Source organism: Tupaia chinensis, unplaced genomic scaffold, assembly GCF_000334495.1.
Source record: "Tupaia chinensis unplaced genomic scaffold, TupChi_1.0 Scaffold000199_1, whole genome shotgun sequence".
Classification (NCBI taxonomy): domain Eukaryota; kingdom Metazoa; phylum Chordata; class Mammalia; order Scandentia; family Tupaiidae; genus Tupaia; species Tupaia belangeri.
In genome coordinates, this window is record NW_006159674.1 from 1078332 (window position 1) to 1092647 (window position 14316).

Here is a 14316-nt window from a genome sequence, read left to right on the forward strand (position 1 = left end):
AATAATATGCATGATTAAGTCACTATGCAGTGTATTTTGGATAGGAAAACACATTTTGTATGCTGTGATGATGCTTAGGAAAAGAATGTAAATTAGGTTACAAAAAAAAGTTTCAGAAAAAAAAATATCTATTGAGTGACTGCAGTAAGATATATAGCCCCAGCTAGGTGCTACTTTATAGGATGCCTAAAGTTAGACTTGTGTTCATGGAAATATATATATCAGCTGTGTTTGCTATGAAAATATTTAGATTAATTAAGGTCTTTAGTAATTCAATCAAATGTGGGGGGAAAACGGTATAGAAAGCAAACGTAGATACCAGAGACAGTGTGGGAGGAGAGTGGGAGATGGCAGAGGGTAAGAGATAGGGAATCAAGGATGGGGGAAAAAGGCAAAACATACAGAAAACAAGAAATGGAAAATTATTTGCTGACAATAACATGTTTGTTGATGTGCTTGATTGAGACAATATACAGTGTACTTTGGATGGAAAATCTCATTTTATAAGCTGTAATGATGCACAGTGAATTAATGCAAATAAATTTAAATTTAAAAAAAGAAAAAAAGAAAGACCATCTTATCAGCCGTATATGACTTGGACTTAGGGGAAGAGAACTTAGACAACTCCAGACCCTTCTAGTCTTCCTGTCTCACATAAGGGTATAAAAAAGAGGCAAAGAAACTCTTCTGAAGGTTACAGACCAGGGACACAAGCCCACTTTAAACAATGAGATCTAATCATAAGATCACATAATGATTTTCCTCTGTACCTATCTACCACATCAGCAAGACTCCACTATATCATTAGATTACAACAAAGAGATCTGGAAGACACAGACTCTAAAAAGAAGTTTCTAGGGAATCCCAAAGATAACAGGAAAGACAAGAGGAAACTGAGTCTCTGATACTTAGAGCTTGAAGAAACATTAAACACAGCCTCCACTCCTAGCCAGATAAACATAAAACCTCAACCAAAGGATGGTTTGCCTCTATTCCTATAACATGTTACATCATACTAGGATTTCAACAAAAACATTACAAGACACAAAAAAAGGCAAGGAGAAAACTCAGTATGAAGAAACAAAGCAAGCATTAAGAACCAGGTTCATATGTGATAGAAATTTTGGATGGTCAGATTAGAAATTTAAAGTAGTTATGAAAAATATGGTAAGGGCTCTAATAAGAAAAAATGGACAACATCCAAGAATATATGGGTATTACAAGCAAAAAGATAGATAAGAAATGCTGGAAATCAAAAACACTGTAACAGAAATGAAGAATGACTTTCATGGGATCAGCAGTGATTAATATGGCTGAGGAAAGTGTGAGGAATTTGCAATTAAAGCATGGAACAGGATGACCAAGAACTATGGGGCAATTATATAATATATAATATATAATATATAATATATTAATATACATACATATATACACACATATACATTTACATATACATTTATGTATGTATGTAAGGATACCAGAAGGAGAAGAGAGAAAGGTGGAATAAAGAAATATTTGAAGTACTTATGACTGAGGATTTTTCAAAATAAATGATAGACATCAAACTATAGACCCAGGAATCTCAGAGAAGGAAAAAAATATTCTGTGTACAGGCTTGTCATATTTAGACTGCGGAAAGTCAAAGACCAAGAGAAAATCTTGAAAGCAGCAGACAGGGGAAACAATCACCTCAACTATAGATAATTAAGCATAAGAATTACCATGGACTTCTCAGGAATTATCCAATCTACAAGAGAATGGAGTGAGATATTTTAAGTATTTGAAGAAAAAATAAAAAAAAATACTAATCTAGAATTTTATTTCCAGTGAGACTATCCTTCCAAAGCCAAGGAGACATAACTTTTCTCATACAAACACACTCTAAGGGCAATTGCTGCTAATAGCTCTGCCTTATGATTGTAGATAGACACAAATAAAGATATCAGATTTTGGGCTGGCCCCATGGCCTATTGGTTAAGGGAGCTGGATCCCATATGGCTGACTGCAATTTGAATCCTGCCCCCAATGGCTTTAAAAACATGCTTGGTACACAGGCATGCATGCCCCAAATCCCAGATCCAGGATGGATAAATGAAGGAGACTGGATTGCAGCATGACCATACCTTATTGGGGGGTTCTTGCTCTCTCACTTTCTATCTCTCTCTCTCTCTCTGGCAAACATATACACTCTAGAAATTTTTCAAGGTATCGTTCCCTAACTTGGCATTTCTTCCAGCACCTTACACTGAACTACACATCTCTACCTATATCCCTACATCCCACTTTCAGAAACAGGGAATTTGAAGAACTAAATATCAGACAGAATAACAAAATGGAACCCATATACAGCTTCTGTGAGTAAGATAGGAATCATCGTAACACAACTCTCATGGAAATGTACAATTTGTGGCTGCAGATAACCAAATCTTGATATTCACCTCTTTATGCTTCTGATGCACAGGATCACTTTCATAATTATTCTCATAAAAGGGAGAGTTAAAAGTATATATTATATTCCTATGGCCTTAATAACACATTACTACAAATTTAATGGCTTAAAAAAAACACAGTTCTGGAAGCCAGAGTTCCAAAAATGATTTGAAGGTTTAAGCAGGCCACATTCCCTTCAGCTCTATGAGAGAATTCAATTCCTTTTCTTTTTCATCTTTGAAGGCTCTGTTCTTTGGCTCGTGGCTCCTTCCCCCACTTTCAAAGCCAACAGAGGAGCATCTTCAAATTTTTCTCTGCGCCCATGATCACATCATCTGCCCTGTGTGCCAAATCTCTCTCTGTTTCACCTTCAAATCACCTTCCCCTCCACCATAAAACCTCCCTATGCTTTTCTCTTACAAGGAAACATGATTACATTTAGGGTCCACCTGAATAATCCTAAAAAATTTAGGATAAACTCTGTACCTCAAGATCCTTAATTTAAACACATCTACAAATCCTTTTTTATTTTTTTTTAAGAGAGATTTTTGCTATCTAGAAAACAAGAAATCACCCCTGGGGGGATGGTCACATCAATCCCTTCTCCTCCATTCTCCTCTCAGAATTTCGGGCACACACACACACACACACACACACACACACACCTAGTGAGTTTCAAGCTGCCAGGTCCAGGACTCAAACCATAGTCAGCCATGTGGGACCCCAGCAACGTAACTATCATGCCATCTGCTGATCCAACAAAATTCTTTTTTGCTATGTGAGGTAACATTCCCATGTTCCAGGGAGTAGGACCTAGATACCCATGGGAGCTGTCATTCAGCCTACCACAGGGCCAAGAGAAACAAGAGCACACTCCTTCCTAGGTTTTCTGTGGGAAAATTTAGAATAAAGTGAAATGATTTTCCTAATCATGGTTAAAACAATGTCTCTAGCAAAGGCTTTCCACAGAACATTTTAGAGAGTCAAGTGTATGGTCCTATTCATTGTGTTTTCCACAGAATTGCGTGTTGATGTTCACCAACTAATTTCCAACAACCCCTCTCTGTCAAGTAGCTTTTCCATTTCAGACTAAAACACAGAACCAAGGAATTATCATAGAAATGGGACTATTTAGTGAAAATTAACTATATTTTTCGCTTTGAAGGCATTTCAAAAGATTTTCCCAAGGAGTTTCTCCCAAAGAAACAATTACTTTAAGCATTAAATTGAAAGTTAAAATTCTGACTATGAATGAACCGTTTCCGTTAATCTTTGTTTTAGGGGTGGGAGGCAGTGCTCAAAACACACAGAAGTAAAGCAGTTTTCTTTAGTTGTTTCTAATGTTTCTGTTGCTTTGTTTTCTTTCATTTATGTTTTATTTTGGAAACTTGCAAGTGAACATAAAAGCAGAGAGAAAACTATAATAAATCTATGTACCCCACTCCAGCTTCTATAGTTATCAACATGCTAACACTATTGTGCTATCCTTTTTAAAAGTTTGTAGAAAATGCAATTAAAGTACAAGTTTATTTTGGTGACAAAAAAAATTTTGAATCTATGCATAGTTTTCTTCATAGTAAGCATTTTCCATGAAATTTTTGAAGATCCCTTGTGTAACTCCCACCATTGGGGGATGGGGGTCTTTTAAAGCAAATTTCACAAATCATGAAAATCTCTCCTTATATTTTTTGTTTTTTATTGCTAGAAGTAAGGCTTTTAGAAAGTATTCATATTGAGGGAGAGCTGATGGCATGCCAGTTACAGTAGCTGGATGCCACCTGGCCAACTGCACAGTTCAAGTCTGGGACCCAGAGACTTGAAAACATGCCAGGCACCCAACTGCACAGTTCAAGTCTGGGACCCAGAGGCTTGAAAACATGCCAGGCATGTGTACATGCCCAAAGCCCTAAAAGGAAAGATGTGGGAGATGGGATTACAGCAGGACCATGTCCCATGAGGGTGCTTTCTCACTGTCCGTTTCTCTCTCTCTCTCTCTCTCTCTCTCTCTCTCATACTCTCTGTTCCCTTCTAATGAGCTTGATCATGCCCCTCCAGGAGTGCTTTCTCACATTCCCTCTCTATCATACTTTAGTGAGTGTGTGCACCCTCTAAGCAAAGTTTTTTAAAGTAAATTATTTATATTGATATACAACATAATATCAATAACACGTTTGGCACAATTGAAAGTAATTCATTAATTACATCAATACTAGTTGGTCTTTATTTACCAGGTTTCAAAAATGCCTTTTTTACAGGTGATACATTCAAATCAGAATCCAAACAAGGTTATTATTTTTATCTGTTAAATTTCTATGGCATCTACAATATCTCCCTTTTCATTCTGTATTTTTTTTCTTTTTGTGTCTTTTCTCCTTTCTCTTCATTAGTCTTGCTATCTATCAGCACTGGTTTTGTTAATATTCCTTACTATTTTCTGTGGATGTTGTCCTGAGTTTGTTTGATTGTTTTTGTTGTTGTTGTTGTTGTTGTAAAATATTCATAAGATTTGTCATTTTAACTGAATTTAAGTGTACAATTCAGTGTCATTAAATATATTTACAATGTTGTACAATCATCAGCCATATACATTTCCAAAACTTAGAAATAAACAATTTTGGGGGCCAGCAGATGAGATAGCAGTTACAGTGCTGGATTCCCACATGGCCAACCACAGTTCAAGTCCCAGACCGGATGACTTGAAAATCACACCAGGTGCATGTGCATATGTGCCCAAGATCCTAGGAGGAGAATGGAGGAGAAAGGACTGTAGTGCGGCCATCCCACCTGGGGTAGAGGGCGATTTCTTACTTTCCCTCTCACTGTTTCTGTTTTTCTCTCACTCTCTGATGAGCACACACACCATAAGGCAAAAAACTCATAAAAAAAAAGAAAAAGAAAAATAATTTTTTAGAGAGATTTTTGCTATAGGGCACATGTACATGCCAAAGAGACAGAGAAACAGAAAGAAGAAATCACCTCCCAGGGGAATGGCCATGCCACGATCCTTTCTCCTCCTTTCACCGCTTGGGATTTTGAGCACATATGCACACATGCCCGGCATGAGTTTCAAGCTTCTAGATTCAGGACTCAAACTGTAGCTGGTCGTGTGAAAGTTCACCAATGTAACCATTATGTTATCTGTGGGACCCAGAAATAAGCAACTTTATAAGGAGACCAGAAAAAGTGATTTTAACAACTTCTCTCAAAAAATACTTAAAAATCAGCATGAATAGAAATTTCAGAGTAGTTATTTACAAATCCATCAGAAGTTTCAAATATCACGTTAGTTTTTAAAGATCTGACCTGGTAGGATCAGCAGTTAGCGTAATGGCTATGTCGCTGGACTCCCACGTAGTCGACCGCTGTTCGAGCCCCAGACCGGGTAGCTTAAACTCATGCTGGGCATGTGTGCGTGCGTGCCCAAGATCCCGAGAGGAGAATGGAGAAGGGATTGCAGCATGGCCATCGCCCCTGGGGGGTGATTTCTCGCTTTCTATCTCTCTGTCTGGCGAGCACACATGTCCTATAGCAAAAACCTCTCCCGCCCCCCCCCCAAAAAAAGATCTGACCTGGTTCACAGTTAAACAGCTTTAACTGGAACTTAATAAATGTCATTTACAAGAAGGATGTTTAACTTCATTAAATTCTCATTTAAATAAATGTCAGGGCCCCACCCTAGGGTAGAATTCTATTATGTATTGATCTTTTGTATTCAATAGCCCATCAAATAGCATCATATAGTAAATGAAATTGCTTGTTTCATCGCAAGGCTCATTGAATTATAAAGCTGTTTATAAAGATTAACTCACTAATGAACGGCATCTAAATTTCTAAGAGCTGGTTTACTCTCTGAAATGTTTGCACCCCTTCAACAGTCACAACCTCACTGAGCCATTTTCCTTGCTATTATTATTAATTAGAAGAGATACAATCAATTCTTAGGAGTATAACTAGCAAGCTGTTGGTGTTCATTGTAAATGCATTGGGACAAAAGTAATTAGCAAAAATGTAACTTGATTAAAACAATTGGTGAACTGAAGAGAGCCTCAAAGATACAGTTTGCTCCTCTGGTTCTACTATCAAGACTTTGAAACACAATGTGATGTATTTTTTGACAAGACATTTACTCAAGTAGCAAGAGAATAAGCAATCAGACATCCCGAACACTGCATGGAATATTCCAAATGTGATTTGGTTTATGGCATCACAACTCACTATCTTAGAAGTGCTTGCAAGACCCAGTCTATGATGGGCAGACCATTAAGTACTGTGATGCATGGATCTCCACGAAAGTTATTGAAAAAAATTCATAGGATTAAGGAGGAGAGGAAGGCAGAAGAAGCAATCCTGTTTTTACATCTCATCCAAATATGAAGATAACATCAGAAAACCTGCATAAAGAATAAAGCATGAAATTACTTTCACGGTATATGAACATCGTGGTCACTGCTAGTCCGTCATAATATTTTTAAGAGATGTTTCATTCCAGTACTTTAGATTTCGGCTCCTGGCTGGTAGCAGCCTGCCACATATCAGCATGAATTATACATGGAAGGATCACAAAGCCCTGAATGAAACAAGGGGAGGTTGATGAGGCTTGGCTTCTTAGATGTACAATTAAAATAAAACACGATGGAAAATCCTTTGCAGAGACAAAAGGAGCAGCTTTGTGGAGGAGTAAACAAAGATGTCTCAAATGTAATTATCTTAACTAAATAGAAATAAGAGAAAATGGATGGTTGAGCAATTTTACTTCTGCAACTGATTTCTTATATATATGGAAAGAACAGGCAAGCCAGCTCCTGAGCCAATCACTCATTCATGGAATTTCGAGTGCCTACCATGTGCTGCTGGCACTGTGCATGGCGCTGGGAAAACACCACCAGGGGAATGAAACAAATATGTTCCCATCTTCACGAAGCTTGCATCCAAGTAGAAGAGACAGATGACAGAGAAGTAGATACATTTTTTAAATAGGGTTCACAACCCATGTTTGGCAGAAGGACATAAAACAATCATGGCAATGTACCACAGAAGCAAGAACAATGTGTAAGAGGTGTGGGTGGCTGCTCTCTGATCGCTAGTTATTTTTATGTCTTCACTTGATGGAAACTGATTTTTTGCAGCATTTAACCAACCCCCCCCCCAGTCACGGTCCATCAATGATGCTGGTAATGGATATAAAAGCAAAATGAAAGAATATTTGAATATACCAAGCACCAATCTATTTTTACAAGGACACGTATATGTTGACCCATTCGGAGAAGTCAAGGAAGTGCAGTCTATGCAACATCACCCTGTTGCCTATGCTACAGGACATGGCTGAAAATGTATTCCCCCTAAAACAATAAGCTTCATTCCTTGCTGCTCTGCTATGCTCTTCTTCATCTTCTTACAGAGGGAAGAGGAGCCAAAGCGAGCACCACTCTCCCTACCACACTCTTCCCAGATCAACCCCTGATCAGTATAGATTAAGAAGACTCCATTCTCCACACCCCAGCTCATTCCCTTGGCCTATCGGTGCTCCTCCTGAAGACCAAAACTTCTGCCTTGGAGTTAGACGTTGAGAGTATCAAATGGTATCCACATATCTTACCTGGAATGACTTGAGCCACTATCACAGTGGTTCTCAGTGCTGACTGCACATGAGAATCACCTGAGAGGCTTTGGTCCCATCCCCACAGACTTGATTTGATTGTTTGAAATAAGGTTCAATGTGGCTAAGTTTAAAAAGCTACCCAGGTATTTCTGGTGCTGCAGCCAAAGCTAAGACCTCTACTGCATTAGTGCATTGGTATAATTTGTCCCTTAAATAGCAAGAGGACTGTTAGAGAGGAAAGGACCTAGTTCATCAGGAAGAGAAAGGTAGCTGGCATGAAGAATACAGACCCATGGAGTGATGCAAGAATGAGGAGCCTTGAAGAACCACGGGCCATGAAAAGACACAGGGAACATCAGAGGAGGCATAAACTACGTTAGCCTCTGAAGACCAAGATGAGATAAGATCATTTGTGGAACTCGGCTGTGGGATAAAGAAGACTGGTCCTGAGGAGGAATTGTGACCTTTGATGCTCAGAGGAGCCAGACAAGAAACATAGGAAAATTAAAGAGTTTACTTTGGGATTAGAGATTAGCGATCCATGCCCTGTCCAAAAGGGGCAGTTGAGATCAACTCTAGCAAATTATTCCAAACAAAATACACAATGAGACTGAATACTAATGTTTCATAATCTCCAATTCTTATTTTGGCAAATAAGCATTGCCAAAATTACAAGTTATTTTGTACTTTTCTTTTAAAAAAAGATTTTAAAAGATATTCTTTAAGTGAAACTATTGCTTGACCCATCCAATAGTCTCAATCTTTGTTTTCTGACAAATATTACAGAGATTGTTTTTCACATTCCATTCACATTGTCTGAATAAAAAGTGTACCCAAAAGCACCTTTTCATTGGATGTTAGCATACACGTTGCTTCAAGTAAATTCATTTCTATATATGCTTTAGTGTTGATTTTGATGTTGGATTGATATTGTTTTTTCTTTATGTAAAACATATAACTTTTTATTTTGCAATAATTATAGACTTATAGGAAGTTGCAAAATAGTACAGAGTCCCATGTATTCTTCACCCAGTTTCCCCCATAACTGTAGTACAATTTCAAAACCAAGATATTGATAGTGGTATAATACTGCTAAATATACTAGGAAATTTATTTTCATTTTTAACAGATTTTACATTCATCCATTTGTGTGTGAACAGGGCTATGCAATTGTAACACCCATGTAGATTCAATACACAACACTGCCGCTAAGATACAGAGCTGTTCCCCCCAGCATAAAGGAAGTCTTTGTGTCACATAGAGCCATACACCTCCCCCAATTCCTGACCCTGACAACCATTATTCTGGTCTGCATTTCTATAATTGTCATTTCCAGAATGCTATACACATGTAAGCATACGGTATGTGACCTTGAAATTGGCTTTTACTTTTTTTCCATTCATAACACCCCTGAGGTCTATCCATGTTGTTGCATGTATCAGTAGTCAGTCCCTTTTTGGTGCAGAGTAGTATTCCATGGTACAGACGGTTTGTTAAACTACTTACCCTTTATAGGCCATCTGGGCTGTTTCCAGCTTTTGGCTATTACAAATAAAGTTGCTGTAAACATTTGTGTACAGGGTCTCATGCCAATATAGGTTTTCATTTCTCTGGAATAAATGTCTAGGTGTGCAATTACTGGGTCATATCTAAGTATATATTTAACTTTATAGGAAATTCCAAGCCTTTTTTTCCAAAGTGACTTTTTCTTTTTTTCTTTTTTTTTTTTTTTGAGAAGTTTTTGCTATAGGGTGCATGCGCTCTCCAGAAAGAGAGAGAGAGAGACAAGGAGACAGGAAGCAAGAAATCACCCCCCAGGGGGGATGGTCACGCAGCAATCCCTTCTCCTTCATTCTCCTCTAGGGATCTTGGGCACGCACGCATACGCACCCGGTGTGAGTTTTTAGCCACCGGGTCCGGGACGCGAACCGTGGTCGACTACATGGGAGTCCAGCGACATAGCCATTATGCTAACTGCTGGTTCCTAACAGTATTTGATATTTTCACTATTCTTTCTTTAGCCACCCTTATTGGGCTTATTAGCATGTGAGTCGGATCTCAATGTTGTTTTAATTTGCATATACTGATTACTTATGATGTTCAACATCTTTTCATGTGCTTACTTGCCATTGTTATATCCTCTTTGGTGAAAGGTCTATACATTTTTTTTTTTGCCTATTTTCTAATTAGATGGGTTTTTATTGTTATTTCAAGCACACTTTATTCCAGATTGATCAGACATATGGTTTGCAAATACTTTCTCTCAATCTGTAGCTTGTCTTTTCTTTTTTCACAGAGCAAAAATTTTTGATTTTGTGATGTCTGATATATCAACTTTTCCCTTTTATGCCTTATGCTTTTGGGGTGAAGCCTAAAAATGTATTGCCTAGACCAAGAGTCTGAAAATTTTAATCCTATGCTTTTTTTCCCTAAAAGTTTTATAGTCTTATGTCTTACAGGTCCATGATACATTTTGAGTTAACTTTTACGTAAGATGTGAGGTCTAAGTAAAGGTTCATTTATTTTTGCCTCTTGGATGCCTAGTATAATTTGTTGAAAAGGATATTTTTCTTCTATTGAATTGCCTTTACACTTTGTGAAAATCAGTTGGGCATATTTACATGGGTCTATTTTGGGGTTTTCACTTCTGTTCCATTGGTCTGTGTGTCTATCTCACTGCCAATACCGTGTTATCCTGATTGTGGTAACTTTACAGTAAATCTTGAAGTCAGAAAGTGTGAATCCCCCAACGTTTTGTTATTCAAAAATTCATATTGCTTTGGAAAATATAAATTTTAGATTACTTTGTGATTTCACGTCAGAGTATTCCATACAAATGTACATATCTTTCTCTTTGCATTTCCCTGGTAAAGTATTTGCAATGACAGTAATACTATTTTTAGAGGGTAAATATGTAAACACTGAGAAATAGCAGAAAACATTATTTAGTATTATTCTATCAACCTAAAATTCAGAACTTTCAGCAAAGTTAACAGCACAATTTGGAATTAGGTGTCAGAATTACCAATTTAAGGCCAACCCAGTAGCCTACTGGTTAAGGGAGCCAGACCCCACATGGTAGTTGACTACATTTTGAATACCAGCCCAGGGAGGTTAAAAAAAAGTATTTGCCAGGGCCCATAGATGGTGTGGTTGTTAAGGTACTGGACTCCCATGTGGCCAACCATGGTTCAAGTCTTGGACCTGATGGCTTGATTTCTCACTTTTCCTCTCTTTCTCCTGGCACTAAAACAGACACATCGATGAATGAAACAGAATTTAGAGCCCAGAAATAAATCCAACAACATACAGTCAACTGATTTTTTTTTAAGTTCCAAGATGACCTAGTGTAGAAAAGATAGTCTTTTCAATAAATGCAACTTTAAAAATGGAATATCCACCTGCTGAAAAATGAAACTAGATCCTTATGCCTCACAATTTATAAAAACTAACTCAAAATGGATTAAAGACTTAAAAGTAAAGCCCCAGGACCAGCAGTTAGCGTAATGACTATGTCACTGGACTCCCATGTAGCCGACCACGGTTCAAGTCCCAGACCCAATGGCTTAAGCTCATGCCAGGCGCGTGTGCATGCGTGCCCAAGATCTCCGGAGGAGAAGGGAGGAGAAGGGATTGCGGCATGGCCATCTCCCCCCGGGGGGGGGGATGATTTCTCGCTGTCTGTCTCTCTGTCTCTGTCTGTCTTTCCAGCGAGTGCAAGCACCCTATAGCAAAAACCTCTCAAAAAAAAAAAAAAAGTAAAGCCCCAAATTATAAAACTACTTGAGGAATACCTATGAAAAAGTCTTTAAGATATTGGAATAGGTGAAGATTTCTTTAAAAAGATTCCCTAAATGATGGGCAACAACACAAGAAAAGTGAAGTAGGATTGCATCAAGCCAAAAAGCTTCTTCACAGCAAAGAAAATAATAGAGTAGGGAGACAACCCATAAAAAGGAAGAAAATATTTTCAGACTATTCTTCTGATAAGGAATTGATAACCAGAATATAGAAAGAACTCAAAGAGCTCAACTGCAAAAAAAAAAAAAAGTAAATAATAATAATGTACCTTATGAGTGAGCAATTGAGTTGAACAGACGACTCACAAAGGAAGACATACAAATGGCCAAGAAGCATATGAAAAAATGTTCGACATTTGTTAGCATAAGAAAAATGAAAATCAAAGCCACAATAAGGTATTACCTACGGGCAGTCAGATTTACTATAATCAAAAAAACAGAGTATCAAGTCCTGGTGAAGTTGAAGAGTAAGGGGAACCTTCATGCATTGTTGGTGAGAATGTCAAATTAGTACAGCCGCTGTGGAATACAGTATGGAAGTTCTTCGAAAACCTTGACCTAGTATTCCCACTTTAGGGTATATACCCAAAGGACAAGAAATCACTGTCAGAGAGACATAGCACATCCATGTTTATTCAAGTATCATTCTCAATAGGTAAGGCATGGAGTAAACCCACATATCTAACAACCAATGACTGAATAAAGAAAATGTGGCACATGTATGCAGTGGAATACTACACAGCCATAAAGAACAATCATCTCCTGTCACTTGACTTGAAATGAATGAATCAAGAAGATGTAAAGTGAAATAAGTCAAGGTCTAAAAAATAAATACTATTATGTCCCCAGTCGTCATGTACTGAATGTCTTCATTCTAGTGGAAGTTAAGGAATTTAATACCATAAATATATCTTCCCCCCACCAAAAATAAAGAAAAGGAAAAAAAATGGATGGACCGTATATCAAATGTGCACAACATAATATAATGTTCAATGTTGAAGATAATGTTTATAGCCTTGAATTATACACTGTACACATGCTTTTAAAAAATACTGTACCCCACAAAGATGTATAGTTACATTTAAACCAGAAATTACATTTTAAAAAAAGGGGAAAAATCAGATTCAAAAAAAAGAACAACAAAATATGAATTTATATGAGACTCACCCAGAACAGTATTTAAAACATAATAGACTCTTCCTATTTGTTTAAAACCTTCCAAAAGTAATATCCATGTAAGGAGCTGAGTCTTCAAGGACTGAGGAACTGTCCTCTGGGAAAAAATAAAATGCCAATTATACATTAAAAATAAAAAACAACAACAAACTATGCACAGATGGAGAGGTTAAACTGCAGTGTCAGAATGAAACAAACACGTCCACAGACAGTGGCTCTCACTTTAGTTCACATATTGCAATTTCCTTGTGAGTTTCTTTGTTGCTTGCTTGTTTTCTTTTTTAAATTTTTGCCATAGGGCATGTCCACTCCCCCCAAAAGAGACAGAGAAAGTGAGAAATGTCCCCCCAGTACACACACAGAGGGAGGATGGCCAGCCCACACCCTTTCTCCTCCATTCTCTTCTGGAATTTTAGGCACAACTTTCGCATGTGCCTGGTATGTTTTTCAGGACACTGGGTCCAGGACTCAACCCACAGAGTCAGCCACATGGGATAAAGTACCTTAACCACTAAGCCACCTGCTAGCCCTCTTGTGAGTTATTTTATTTATTTCTTTACTTTGGAGAGGCTATAGGGCATGTGCACTCACCAGAAAGAGAGAGAAAGAGAGTCAGAAAATGAGAAATCACCCTCCTAGGGGGGATGGCTCTGCCACAATCCCTTCTTGTCCATTCTCTTCTTGGGATCTTAGGCACGCACATGCACCCAGCATGAGTTTAAGCCACCAGGTCCGGGACTCAAACCACGGTCGACAAAGCCATTAGGCTAACTACCAGTCCCTGAGTTTTTTTTTTTTTTAAAGATTTTTTGTCCTAGGGTGTATGCACTCACCAGAGAGAGAGACAGAGACAGTAAAAGGGAAAGTGAAAAATCACCCCCAGGGAGATGGCCATGTTGCAATCCTTTCTCCTCCATTCTCATTCCAGGATCTTGGGCACATATGCGCACACGCCCTGAATGATTTTTAATCCACTGGGTCTGGGACTTGAATTATGGTCAGCCAATGTGGGAGTCCAACCACATAACTGCTATGCCATCTGCTGGCACCCCTGCTGTAAGATTTTTGTGAGATTTTTAAAGATCAATTGAACCAGAATCTTTAGAGATAAAAACCACACAATTTCTTTTTAGTTAAGCTACCCAAGTGATTCCAAAATTTAGCCAAGATTAAGAACTGGTGCTTTTAAAAAAAGTGGGGCCAGGGACCAACAGTAGGCATAATGGCTATGTTGCTGACTCCCATGTAGTTGACCATGGTTTGAGTCCCGGACCCAGTGGCTTAAACTCATGCCAGGCGCATGTGCCCCAG